General features: G+C 47.2%; 1 protein-coding gene across 2 annotated transcripts in view; it reads right to left on the bottom strand.

Annotated features, from left to right (window-relative positions):
- LOC144098333 (potassium voltage-gated channel protein Shaw-like) overlaps positions 1-14,777 on the bottom strand; it is a 107,626-nt gene that overhangs the window by 76,742 nt on the left and 16,107 nt on the right. The window lies entirely within an intron of this gene.

Below are 14,777 nucleotides of genomic sequence, written 5' to 3'. Positions count from 1 at the left end.
GGCAACCGGCTTCACAAAGGATGCTTAATCTTTTGACGTCAAACTGACGCAGTGCCTCGGGAGCGCCATCTGTGAGACAATGCACGGTGCGAGCCTTCTGCCTCTTCACCCTCACTTAGTGGACCGGACACCTGCGGGCTGAGCAGCGCACAGATGCGCGGCAAACTGCGGGGTATTTGAACATCTCTGTCAAAGTAGCGTACCGGACTAGGTTTAAAGGCCCCTGACCACTCTCCAGTCGATTTGCTGCTCTTCGGGGGTCATCAGGCATCGTCCAAGAAGTGCGCGGCCGCAAATCTGTGTTTGTCTTAGGAATCATTAACAGCACAGCTACGGCAGTCGCACGTCGCAATCAAGCGATTTCGCCACGCGTCTCTCCGCCGCGGCCTCTAGGAGTCGGTTTCTCTCACCCGCCCGAGCGACGAGGCTTCCCAAGCGAAATTTCCCTTTCACCTCCGGTTTTAGGAGGAGGAGGAGGAGCGGAGTAGGTCCTAATACGTCACGACTGCGCCTCATTTGGAGTTTTTCATTTTGCTTTTTGCTTCCCTGCGTATTTGTAGCGGCGCTTCCCGGAGCTCGTCGATGTGAACATGTCGACTTGAGGAGCACCCCCCCCCCCCCCTCCCAAACTGACTCGCGATTTGCGCGAAACACGATTGTGAGTATGGGAGGGAGGGAGCACGAAAATGTGCAAGCAGCCGACACAGTGCGCCCGCCTGCGTGTACGGTAAAATAGGAAGAAATCAACGATACGAGAGATGAACAAAGAGCAGTGTAGGTACACATACCTTGCAACTACATACTGGACCACAGCAAGAATCTGTAATGTGGGCTTTTTTGATACATCGAAACGACGGGTGTCACAAAAACAAAACAACCAGCAGACTTCGAGACGTCGCCCGTGATTCAGAATGGCGGTCCACTGAAGCACATTGCGTTGTGCCGTAACAACGAACATTTGGGTGCCAGCGCAGAGGAGGATGAGGGTGGCTCTGTCAAAACAACGGGCTTTAATTTGGATTTTCACCACCTCTCAGGGCGCACACGGTTCTAATAATCAGCAGAGGTAACCATAAATGTCCGATCTACACACTGGGCTTATTTACGTCAAATGCCCAAACCTGGTCTGGGGCCCTGACGGAAAGCTGTCACGTATAGAGAACTTCCGGCTTCTCCGCAGCCCTTACCGGCAGAAACAAAGGCTGAAAACCAAATGTAATTACGCACCCAGTGTACTTCCAAAAATAAAGAATCAAAGCAGCATCATCTAAGCTCGGACGCTTAGACACGTTTGCATGCAGCGTGGTGTTTTGTACTATCGGGGATAAAATTGGTTTACTCCACGCAGCGCATAGAGTTTCTTACTATTAACTAGAGGGAAAGCTGGCGCCCCGCCTATGCATGGAGCTTCCTCGAGACCACCTGCACCACCACGGGCGCTCTAAGCATCATGGGGCGGAGAGCTACCGACTGCAGAACTACAACTTTTGGCCGAAAAATAAGGAAAAAACAAACGTTGTTCGATAAACAAGAATATCCTATCATTCAATATCCTGTCTATAAATCGTAACAAACGAGCAGAAAAGCATATGAATGCAAATTTTGTTCAAAATAAGCGATGTCTTGCTCTCCTATTGGCCAAGCATTGCAGACCCGAAAAGCCAATATTTCTTGTTTACCAAGCGCACATTTATATAGAATTATGTTTTTGAAAAAAAAGTTCCTTCAACATTTAGGGTTTTCCGCAGTATTTCGGACAGCAAAAACCTTTTATTGGCGTCGTGTGCTGTTGCATTTTCGCTACTATGGCTTTTGCACACTACTTTTACGCCGAAGTCGTCTGCGCGCGGAGCGTTCCGTGGATACTGAATGGGACATCTCAGTAACGCCACTCTGTGTTCCTGAAAAAAACCTACTGTCCCGCACCAAGTAGCTCATCGCCCCATGATGCTTTGCGTGCTCATGGAGGTTCAGGTGCAGCGCCGCCATCTCTCCCTCTAGTTAATAGTAAGAAACTCTATGACGCAGCGGGAGCCGGAGCAACGGAAAACTGCATTGTAACGCCATCTAAAGCACGAAACCTTGAAACGAGTCAAGCAACACGCCTGCAGGTAATAAAGGGTTATTTATCGTCTGTCCGGATCTCAGATGCCGCCAGTAGATAGCGTTACGATGCAATATCTCGTTGCTTCGGCTCCCGTTGAGTGGAGTATGCCACTTTTTCTCCCGATAGTACATATAGCGACTTAAGCTACATTGCGTCATCACGGCGAACCTTTCCTTCGCGATTTACCGTGCGGTCAATCTCATCGTGTTCCGTTTACTCTTCCGAAGCCGTCTCCTTCGCGTTCTCGTTTGAGGCCTTCATACTTTCTTTTTTAATTTATCGCCTTGGCTTAAATTAGTTTCTTTTGGCGTGTGCGATTTCGAAGGTTCTTCTCAGCGCATTATTAACGTAGAGACCGGAGCAGGACAAGCGCTACTTCCAACTACGTTTATTGAGCAGGAATGGTAGCCAACGTATATTGTGTGGATTCTTGGAAAGCAAATTTTTTTTTAATAAGGCGATGTTGAAACTTCTTTAGAGCTGATTCAGCACACAGAGTGGCGATCGATGCCTTTACAGATTTCGATTGAGCTGAAAAGAAGGAAAGCAGTCTCTTCTTTCCTCTATTCAAATATTGATGACAGAGATAATATTTCGCTTAAACGAGGATAATATCTGAAAACAGGAGTTCATACTTTCTGCGGTAATTCGTGAGTAGAGGTTAGGCCTTTGCCAAATCTCTTAAAAAACGTCGAGAAATGCATAATAGAGTTGGCGAAAGCCTAACCTTCAACTCCGAACGCAGGGAAGTCGTGCCCATATATAATTCTGAAGAGTAAAGCACGAGCAATAAATCTTAAATCTGCATCAACGATCATTTATTCCTTAATTTTCATACACTCTATACAAGGAGCGTGGTGATCAGCTTTAATTTTTGCGCTGTTCTTCAAACGGGCTAAATAGAAAAAACCAAGGTGGGAAATAAAAAAGGTAAAAGAAATACGAGTGAGGAGAAAACGTGTAAGGAAGAAAAAAAGTGTTCACCGCAAATTATCGCATTATGCTCGCGTTCCGGAGATATCCGGGGGCATGCTGATGCAATTAGCGACAACGCGTTCGCATTTTTTCCCTGCGGGTTTGGGGCGAGCTAAACAAAAGTGGAATTGATAGCCCCAAAAGCGTCAGAGTGCACTAAACGCCGCGAACCGTGGCGTGGGGTGGCGGCCTGCGCGAGCATCAGGATGGTGAGGCGCGACTGCGGAGTCAGCTCGTAGCTTCGCACAGACTCGAAGCCAGCACCGCTCTCACAGCATCCGCGCTTTATATATATATATATATATATATATATATATATATATATATATATATATATATATATATATATATATATATATATATATATATATATATATATATATATATATATATATATATATATATATATATATATATATATATATATATATTTCCGTACGGACGCCAAGCGAGGAAAACGAGCGAGCAGCGAGTGTGGCAGTCGAAGGAGAGGAGGTGGCGAGATCGAGGAAATCCCCGCATCAGCACCTCATTTCCATAGCAGCAGCTGCTGCTGTTGCTGCTGCCGGTGCTCCGGCACGAAGAAAGAGGTTGCCCGGCGCGGCTTGCGCCCTATTGATCCGAGGGCCGCGATGCGATGAAGTATTGCTCATCGCTCCGCCGGAAACTCCGCAGAACGTGTTCCCCGGACCGTTCTCTTAAGCACGTCCACCGCCGCTGCCCAGGGAGTCTGGTGCTTCGAAAGGGTTGCGCTGACTTGACTGCACTCAGCGGGGCGCGTTTCTCTTCCCTGAGGGAGGGGACTCCTGACAAGCGGATATTCTTTTTTTTGCTGTTTCGCGTGGCTGGGGTTGTACCTTCAGGGAAGATGTACATGGTAGTTTGCAGTTTCGTGTTTACACATTTTTCTCCTTATTTAAAGCTCTAAGCACGAGTGCAGACTCGGCTGAACGTCGAGTACTGCCTGTGCGTCGCAAAGATAGCACCACTCCCTTCTGACTCCACTGCTGCAGTAGTGCACACTTGACTCACCAGTGATAAGAAAGAATGCGATACGCGGAAGTTATCCGAGGAATAGTTAACGTATCAGTAGTTTATCCGTGTCTCTTGACGAATCGTCTTCGTGTGTTTGCACTTGACAGCAAAACCCTTATTCGGTATAACATAATGATTCTTCTCGATATCACTGACGTGGCTTTGCCTGAGCCAACGACGAAATGCGAAAGTAAAGAGTATTTCATGGAATTTGAAGCGACTCGTTACATTTTCCCGGCTATGATTGCAAACGTGCACAGCACTTTTGGTCTTTGTTTTTCTAGTTCTTGCGGCAAAATATTGTTCGTCGTTATTAGCGAACGGGCAGCGATCTAATTTCTATGCTGTATTGAAGAGCAAGTCTACAAGTATATGCGCCCGTGAACTCCGTCCATAGTTTGTGTTGAAGTAAGATAATCTTCCAGAACCTGCCCCTCATCACCAATGCCGGAGCTTCACTATGCCGCTATTTTTCCCCCATTCTCGACATAGCAAAATTACGTGTAAAACGAGCATTTGGGCACGTTGGTACATTCTCAAGGCGTAACTGGAGCGCTAGAACAACCAACACAAACAATAAACACTCGCAGAAACAGATAATCTCTGCACTCAGAGCTGATTTATTTCAGCAAGGCATGGTGAGTATAAAGGCAGCGTCGCGCAAGCGCGCATAGTCGTTATATTGACCCTGCCTTGGTGAAATAAATTGCTTGTGAGTGCAGCGATCGCCCCTGTCTGCGGGTGGTTCTTTTTTGTTTTTTTTGTGTGTCGTGGTTCTTGCGGCACAGTTATGCCACAAAAATTTAATGTATTTCCATGCGTCTTGCAAGTACCTCTTCTCGGCCATATGGTCCTTGATAAGTAGCCTGTTATATTCTGCATTTCTTGCACCAATTACCAGTAGCTTAATGCATTACTAGCCAAATATTTCATGCGTTAAAGGTAGCAATGCAATGCTAAATTGGGCACCCCACATTTACAGAGAGTAAATTGCGAAAGCCTGAGTTTGTATAAGCCTGAGTTTTTACAGGTAAAGCCAACCTGTCTCACCTCACTATTCTGCTGAATATCTTAGCTAATAAAAGGTCTGGACCAGTTATTAGTAGGCTTTTAAGAATGGCCTACAAACGTTTGGATTTCTAAATGTATTGCCGAGCTGCTATACAGAAAATGTGACGTTTTGTATCCTAATACAATATGCGCCTCCTGCCTCCAGAGGTTTGTTTCATATTTTCAGAAGGTTACAAAATTACTCAGAAAACTTTACACGTGTTTATGCTTAGAAATGAGAAAAATTATTTACTAAAGAAGCCTTTGTGCGGAACGTCAACGCTTGCCACGGCAATGAGAAAAATTAAAACCACTAGTCATAACACTGTCTTCCTTGCGCGTACTATACGTATACAGCGGTGACAATAACAGTCTGCATGTGATTCATTTGTGTAAAATCTTAGGCGAAGCACCCTGTATACCGAACCCGCCTTATCTTGTTATGCGCCGCCTCTCTACCATCGTGTCATGTACTCGTCGCTGTTTTCTAGCCTCTAATTTTAAACTTAAAGCGCGAGCACGAAAGTGAGTTTTAATATGATTCGGTCATAAAATCCGTCATCGTTCATAAAATTTCGCTCATTGGCAGGACGAAAGTGACGTCACCAGACCGGTTATTTCCCATTGGCTAAGTGGAAATGACGTCACCAACCGGGAATGATGTCACCGGATAGAATAATATCCACTGACTACAGGAGTGGCCTCACGCAACAGGACGTTAAGTCACTTTCGGTAAAAGCATGGACAGATTTTAATGTTATCACATTGCCAACACATAACTTAATTAGATGTCCTTGTGAATTTTTTGAATACTGAAGGATTAGCTTACTGTACCCTATTTGAAAGACATTTGATAAAGAGCTATGGGAGTGGTTTTTACCCTGCTTTGGGCGCAGTAAGGTTGATGACAACGATGAAGAGTCTTACGTAGAGAAGGCAAGAAGCTTCAAGGGAACTATACGGGTGTCATTAATAAATGTCCACGCAATTAGCATGATTCGCAAGCAGGAACGGGAGCTGCCTGCGCAATATAGGCACGAATAAATGGGCGCGACAGTGCACGGGCCAAGCAGCCTCTCTTTCAATCGAAAGTAAGCAACCCGTAATCATCAGCCAAAAGGAAAGAAGCGCAGCAGCAGAGAGAAGGCACAGCCCGGGTCACGCGCAGCAAGAACACAGAGGTCGGCGAGGAAGGCGAAGCGTCGTACATTAACTAGCGAAGCAACGGTAGCTTCGCGCCTAATCGTCAAGACATTACCGGCGGCACAGCGACAAACAGAGAGGCGGGCCAAAGGGAACGAGGGCGCACCGGAAGGGGCTGCAGCGGCGAGAGGAGACATCGTCGCCGCCGTTGGGCCGGTGAGGGCGGAGCGAGATGGATGTCTCCTGTTAACGTCGCCGACAATGAGAAGGGGGCGGCTCCGTGAAAAATGGCCGCCGCCCTCTTGAAGGACGCACGCGAGGCACCGCTCCGACGCGTGCCCCGCGGCGAGCAACGTGCGTGCCTGGTAGGTCTGCGCTCTCATTGTCTGCGGCGAGAGAACGCACGCCTCGACGAGCGGGCTCCATCGCCGACTGTCCGCGGGATTACGCTCTGTCCGAGCCCCTCTCTCTTGCTCTAGTCTAGTGAGAGGTGCTTGTGGTGAGGAGGCGGGAGTCGGCTGCTTGATGCTCGCTAATTAGACGCCTTCACCATTTGTATCGCCGAGGATGGACCGCAGCCGCGCACCTGCTGCCTTTATCGAGCTGCGCCCAGATCGCACACGGCATCCGAAGGCGCCATCGGGAACGGAGGCTGCAGAGGGGATGCAGCCCCGCGTAATGGTCTGCCGCGCGAAAGCGCTCGCTCTGCTCGTGTCCTGGGATTGTGCTGATGGGGAGACCGAGAAGGCGCGGACAATGACGGAGTGTACCAGTGGTTCCCTTCGGAAAGAATCAGGGCCTCCTCCACGTCATCGCTGTCGCCAGCTTGAACTCGTTGCCCCGCTTGGTAATAAAACAGAAGTTGACTAAGGCACGTTTATATCATTGGCCTACGCGCGACAGTTGCTCGTAGAAGGCCAGGATGTCACAAAGAGGCAGATATAAAAGCGGCGACGCAGGAAGAGCACTCGGGGCGGCTTTATACGCCGGGGCTGGAAGAAGGAGAGAGACATCAAAGCGATCCCGCTCTCGTCCTAGCCCGCGAATTGCCTCCTCGGCGGTGCGTCTCTTGAAACGCCTTCAGTCGGGACTTTTCAAGGACTTCTAAGCTTGTCAGCAGCACCCTCTGCTCTTTACAACATGAGGGCGGACGGAAAAGATAGTCGACGCTGGAATATCTAAGCCTTAAGGAAAGGGGGGGGGGGGGGGGAGCTAAGGCAGTAAAGGGATCACTGCGTTAAGCTTCGCTAAAGCATATTAGTCTAAATAAAGCATAAAGCTGGAGCAAGGAAGTCACCTGACGACTAGAGTAAAGGAAATTTTCTTAGAAGCTGCAGTATTTTTTACTGGAGTTTTTGTATTCGCCCTATTTTGCTTGAATCATATTTAGCCTCTAGTATTTTATGAATAAATTTAAATATAAACGAAGAGGCAATCGGGAAACGGGCTTGGTTGGCCTCTGATTAGGGCACACAATACTGACTTTGCAGCAAGCATGAATAATGTTCAAGCTCGTATTTTTATTTTCAACGCGAAGTTGAAGACGAGACGAAAAAGCTGTTTTTTGACAGAGTGTAAACAGCCTTGGGTCCCGTACAAGTCAAGAGTGGTCACAGTGCAGCGCATTACGTAAAAGTAACAATCGGACAAAATACATAATACATTTCGCACTATTATTAATAACAATAAGAATGGTACATATCGTCAAAAAAACTGAAAAGATTATATCAGAAAGAAGTCTCTAAATTCACAATTAACGCTTCCAGTATGTAAAAAGCCTCAGTAAAAACTGGCTCAGTAATGCATGCTATGAGGTGCACACACACTACTGGATGAAGGCACGAAAGCAATTCCTGAAAAACCACAATGAAACAGGAGTGCTCCACCTCCGCATATTTCCAAAGCCTTGCGAAATACTCTCTCAAATGCCCTCTTGTAGAGTTTCCAAAATAGTTTTTCTTTTTGTATTCATTTATCAAAGGTTTTGTGAGTGGCGAATTTAAGCGAACTTCCAATTTGTTTCATATTCATTAGATCCGAGCACTCATTTAAGCCATTGGCGTTCATGTTTAATGATAAGCTCTAAAATTGCACACAGGAGTACCTAATTTTTTCTCACCTAGGCAAGAGAACCATATTCTTCATCCGCAAAATTCGTATCCGAAACGAGCCGTAATGACCCCCAAGAAAGATTGTCATATTTTTTCCTCCGCTTAACATGCAACACGTGGATGTACGTGGATGAGTTCAGATTGCTATACGAATGAGCCGCTCCTCATCAAGGAAAATTATACTCTCTCGCATTAATGAAATATTTTTTTGTTAAATTAACATCAGCAACAGCCTCTTGCTCGAACTATGAGCTGGTCTGAAAAGACATGTAATGCGTTCCATCTTTTTTTTTAATCACAAAGGTGTTCTTTTTAAACGCAAAAAAAAAAAAATGATGGTCGATTTGCCTAGTTAAACGAATGCGAATTAGGTGCGCTAGCAGATCAATTTTCCTTTCAGTTCCAGTATTCTGATCCACTGTTAACAGATGGCAGTTGCTCGATTAGCGATAATGGCTTAATGTTCATATATGCGGAAATGGTAACTCTCTCCATTCATAGATCCCTTGGAGTCTTCATACCGCTCCTGGCTCAGTGGTGCAGCAACCAAGCGATGCGCTACTGCTTTTCTATGAAAGGTGCTGCTATCGGTGGGACATGGGTTGCTTGGGTTGGGTTGCCACCCAGGGCAGGCGAGCAGCCTGCCACAAAACCGGCTTCAGACAAACAGACAACGGCTAAATGCGGGGAATGGCCACTACAAGTGCTAGCACACTAAAACTTGCACCATCTGACACGCCGTCATCTGAAGCGTGTACCACCCTGCGTTGCATAGGCACTGCTAACTTTATATAAAACAGTAGAAAATGTTGATATCCGCTGACCGACTTTGCTCTCTAACAATGCGTAATTCTGTGCTACAAGGAACATATCTTCTGTTTCTGTGCATGGAATTCCACTGCTTATCGCCTCTACTGTGTATGCATTCTAAGGTTTGTCTTAATCCGTGTTTTATACTTTGTTCCTGCAGATGTTAAAAGTACGCCCACCTCTAAAATCTCTGCTTGGAACTATATACAAATCAGATGCAGCGCCGATAGCAGTGGGCTTTGTCTTTCCGTGATTCTTGCTTAATCCCAGCGCGCAGCATCATCATGCACCACCCAGCCAGAAGCAGAAATCCGTCTATTCCTAGCGTCTCGCAGTCGCTTCCTCCAGTGCGGTCATTTTTGTTATTATTTACCCCCCCCCCCCCCCCCTGCATGGTGAAATGAGCGGAGACAAAAGCGTAAATGATATATATATATATATATATATATATATATATATATATATATATATATATATATATATATATATATATATATATATATATATATATATATATATATATATATATATATATATATATATACCTTCCTACATTCATCAGAGTACTTTGTTCCAACAATACTGCATCGAAATATATAGGGGAAAAAAACAGGGCGAGTCGAGCATCCCTGTCTGCCCCGTACATTTCGTCAAACACGACGGGGGAAAAAAAAGGCAGACAGGCGGTAGCGGGTAAGGGGTTGAGGCAAAGGTGGACAAGAGGGGGCGGGAAGGAAAGTGTAGTGAAGAGGAAATCTTCAATGTGACATCTTAGGTACAGAAAGCCCGCACATGCACAAGCTGTCTTGGCTTTAAGCTTTCGTGTCAACGCTACACCAACGCCTGGTTTAATTAAGCCGCTCTGCTCGGGCCGTATATAACTTTTCGGTGGAAGCCACTTTCCAGGAACCCTCGTCGCTGCTGCCTTCCCGCGAAAAGAAGGAACCTTAATAGAAAGACGTGCCGTGCTCCGCTGTGACGACACAGCAGCAGATTGATATACGTCTTAAGCGTCGCTGGCGACGGCGGACACGCGACCGAAAAAGACGGCAAGTTTAAATATTCAGTGACTGGCTAGCACCCTTGTTTTTTTTTTTTTTGTCTCGTCTTTTCTTTATGTGTGTGTGCGCGTGTCTATAGTTTCGTTTTCAGTCGCGCCAAGTGCCGAAAGGATGATCGAACCAATCAAGTCCGCTGCGTCGCTCTTCACTTAATCCCGGCTGAGTTATGAGAACGCAATTTTGTGCGTGTCCCAGGCGAAGAATGTCGCTTCGAAATTCAGCAACGCAGCGGCGGCTTATATAAAACAGCGGGGCGTGGCTGTTCGTCCAGCACTGTGTTAACGCATAGCAGCGCCGCCGGGAGACAGCAAAATAAAATTCGTGGCACGTCCTCTATGCACTCTTCCGAAACATGCTGGGACAGTCAATTACCCGCTGCCAAGTCAATTACTTCCCGAAACGCAGTACACGCGCAGTCTCTCCGGGTGCAGACATCGGGGGAAAGAACGAGCTTGGGAGCGACGTGCACAGTCCAAGTCTAGGTGCTTACACTGGTTAGGCAAAAGAAGACGGGGTAATGTCAGAATCAGGCGTGTGCTTTAAATAGAAAGAGCTAGAATAGCAACCATTATGGAAGGCGAAAGTCTCACACATTAGTACCGAATGAATCGCCCATACTTTCGATACATATATGTGGCACTCTAAGTAGATAACCCGGATTGCGAAAATCCTTCCAAAGCTGCACCTAACGCCTGCACCTAAATTTTAAGAGATTATTCAAGAAACGACGACTTCTTTTCAAGCAAAGAATTTTGGAACCTTAATAAATGAGCAGGCTGCTACACAGACACAAAAAAAAAACGCCATAAAATCACATAGACAGTTCAAGTATCTGCACAGACCACATTCGAATCTCCAGCGCACCTGAAGGGGAAGAAAAAAATAAAGAAAGAGCATGAGATGTGCCTTCCGTGACTGAGAGCGACCCATCTCGAGAGAGCTGCGTTTCTCGTTTTGCTGTCTTCTTGTGAGTAATTTTATGCCCTGCTATCTGGGGACTGGATTGGATTTTTGTTTTAGCCAATAAGATGTGTCGGGAAAAAGCTTAGTACAGTTAACTAATGCAACCGCCAGAGTAAAATGAGCCACGAAACGTCTGTGCTGCAGAGGCCGCCTCAGAGCGCACCGCTACCTGAGCACTTACTTGCCCCTCACTTCCTCAATTTGCAAACCCATCTGCTCTAATTCCGGGATAGGAGCTTCAGCTGCGCACAGTGCTGAGGGCGCAAGAAAATGGAACGGCCGTGCTCTTTCACTTCCGCTTTTATCCTTCCGCCTCTCCTGGGATTCCGCATCCTCGGTGCATTCGTTGCTAGCTTTTGCAGCTGGAGAGGATCAAAAACGTCGTTTAGTAATTCGCTGCACACACGTTTAACTCCACCACACTTTATGCGCTTATCACACACCGAGCAGAGTCCTCTCATTTCTTTTTCTTGCGTCGTGTCCTTCCCTGTTTTCGCTCTCAACCAACCGTTTTGAGACGAGAAAGAGTGCTGAATTTTATTCTTTCTCTCTCTCCCTCTTTCTTTCTTTCTTTTTTTTTCTTTCTTTCTTTCGTTGTTCTTTCTTTTCTTTCTTTCTTCTTTTCTTTCTCTTTCTCTCCTTATTTCTTTCTGCTTGTCTTCCTTTCTTTTTTCTTTCTTTCGTTCTTTGTTTCCCGCCTTTAGTTCTTATCTCTTTTCATCTGCTTCTTTAGTTCTCCTTAATTCCTTCTGTAGTTCTCTCCTTCCTTTCTCTCTTTCTTTTTCTGCTTTTCGTTCTTTCGTCTTTGTGACATTCATCGACCTGGCTGCAAAAAGAGGTCGCCAAGGCGGCAAGAGCGAAATTAATAAACTTCCACCTTCCAGGTGCACGTGTGGTGTGCATAAATACATACACACAGAAGTGCAGGAGACGGAAACAAAGAGAAACAGAGTAGGCCTGGATCACGCGAGCAGGCGTGAGTCGGAGGCGGGCGAGGAGAAAGCTAGTGAGCAGCAGCAGCCGGGCGAGGGGAGCGATTATATTGGTGGGGAGCCGCCAAAAAGGAATCGATACGCGTTCCACATTTGGGGCCCCAGGTTGAAGAGGGGGAGAGGCGGCTGAGGGAGGCACCAAAAGTGTGTCGCCGTGGCCCCCGTCGCAGTCATCGGGCGCCCGTTGGGGTACGACCGCGGTGTCCGCTGCGTTCGACCGCCTCCGCTCCCGCCGACCGAGCGCCGCTGTGATCTCGGGGATGCGCACTTTCTGTGCCCACTGAAACGGCTCTGTCGATCCGATTGCTACCATTAGTCAGGCTCATTTAGGCAGTAAAATTGCTCTGTAAAGAGGCCCTAAAGCACTTTTTGAACCCAATAAAGGCGCCAGCCAAATAGCTAAAACCCGTGCTGGTCAACATCTGGCCCTATGAACTGCAATAGAATAACGAAGCTATGCGTCCTTTCGCGCGGAGTGACAGTAATATGTTTTAATTCAGAGACCAGATAATATAGACTCTTAGCTGACGTGCTTGACCACTCTCCGCAGAGTCACCTTGTACGAACCGTAATCGCTACAGACATAACAAAAACATATGATAACATCCTTCACTCTGCCATTCTTTCCTCCCTTCAAACTCTTGGTCTCCCTCACGGGTTCCTCCTCTCCATTCACGCCGTTTTAGCAAATCGAACCTTCAGCGTGCGTGTCCACGGAAAGCCCTTTGGTAACTTCACCTCCAATCGAGGAGTGCCGCAGGGCTCCGTTCTCGCCCCCACATTATTTAATGTGGCTTTAATTCCTCTTATTCGAGCCCTAGAGTCCATCCCTTCTATCCGCGTGCTTGCGTATGCCGATGATATATCCTTGTGATGCTGTCCTCCAGATGCGTCTATTCATCAGTCGGTCCTTCAACACGCGCTGGATGTATTGACGTCTCACCTCCCACCTCTGGGTCTAACACTGTCTCCTACTAAATCATGTTTCATTCGCATTGGAAATAAAGCCGGCTTACGGAAAGCTCCCCCTTTAAATTTTGCGGTACATAATTCTCTGATTCCTCAGGCAGAAACTGTTCGTATTCTTGGTCTTCTCCTCCATACATCTGGGACTGGCACCCCGTGGCTGACAGCCACCCGTAAATCGGCTCACGCTACTCTAGGTCTGATTCGTCGCATAGCTATGCGCTCTGGTGGCGCACGTGCTCATACAGCCCACCAGCTTGTGCGCTCTATCTTTCAGCCACGGATAGTATATCAGGCACAATTTCAACGTCTCACCCGCAGACAGTGGGATTCCCTTGAAGCTATCAATCGTGAGGCTATGCGCGTCATAATATATCTGCCTCGGTTAGCACCCATACCTGTGCTACAGGAGTTCGCCCAACTTAAAAACACCCAGTGAACTCATCGACCAACGGGTGGCAAATAAAGCTCGAAAACAGTCTCTCCAACTTCATCGTTTAAAGACACTTCCTCCGGGGTCATATTGCCAGCTCACTGACAATCGCCCCACTGTTTCCCCGTCGGTATCAGCAGCGTATCTGCCTGAAGAGTGCATATTATACACGGATGCATCACATTCTGCAGAGAGGGGAGATACTGCTGTGTATAGTCAATCTCATCCGCATCTCAACTCTCGTGCGACGTATGCTGCGGATACGTGCACTCCCCTCGCATTGGAGCTTCAAGCCATTTATAATGTCATTGCTTCCCATTCGCTCGTTCTAACATTCAATACAGTTCATATTTACACCGACTCCCGCGCCACCCTTAAACAGCTTAAGGCTTTTCGACGGACATTCCAGATTTCACAATCAATTCATGTGCTCTGCGCAAAGTATCCATGTCCTCTGCGCATACACTGGATTCGCGGCCATGCTCAGGATCCACATAACATTCAAGCGGATGCTATGACTCATCTTCATACATCAGGCGATCCGCCACCTTCCCCTCTTTCCCCAGATCCGTTCCTGTCCCATGTTTCCGATTCCGAAGTTCTGCGCCAGCGAACACGCGCTATAATTCCTCCGTGTCCGCACCGTCTCTACCGTAGTCTTACTTGGCAGAAGGAGGTATCTGTGCGCCGGATTCCGGCAGGGGTGGCTCTGACACCATCTGTCCGTCATCGGTGGCGTGCCAAAGATCTGCCAGCACCTGACAAGTGCCCCCACTGTAGCGCTGCACCGGACATTTGTGATGTCCAGCACTTGTTGTGGACGTGCCCGGCGACGGCTGCTATAAGAAATCGGCTCCTCAGGGAGGTGGGCCTGCGGTGGAACCGCGAAAGTGACTACGTGAAGTGGACTATGAACGACCGTTTCATCAGCAACCTCTGCGACTACCTCAGCGCAACGGGTCTGCACTCCTTCTTTTAACTTTCAATCCCGTGCAATCCTCCCCCACTTCCTTTTTCAACTTATGCCTCATAGCACACTTCTCGAATAAAAAAAAGAGATACATTCGCTTACCACTTTCAGCGCTTCGCTACCAATCGTAAACTACTGTTCGCTTCCGATACTGCTGAATA

This window comes from Amblyomma americanum, chromosome 7, assembly GCF_052857255.1.
Source record: "Amblyomma americanum isolate KBUSLIRL-KWMA chromosome 7, ASM5285725v1, whole genome shotgun sequence".
Taxonomy (NCBI): domain Eukaryota; kingdom Metazoa; phylum Arthropoda; class Arachnida; order Ixodida; family Ixodidae; genus Amblyomma; species Amblyomma americanum.
The sequence above is the reverse complement of the archived record's forward strand: the minus strand, read 5'-3'. Positions and strand labels throughout refer to the sequence as shown.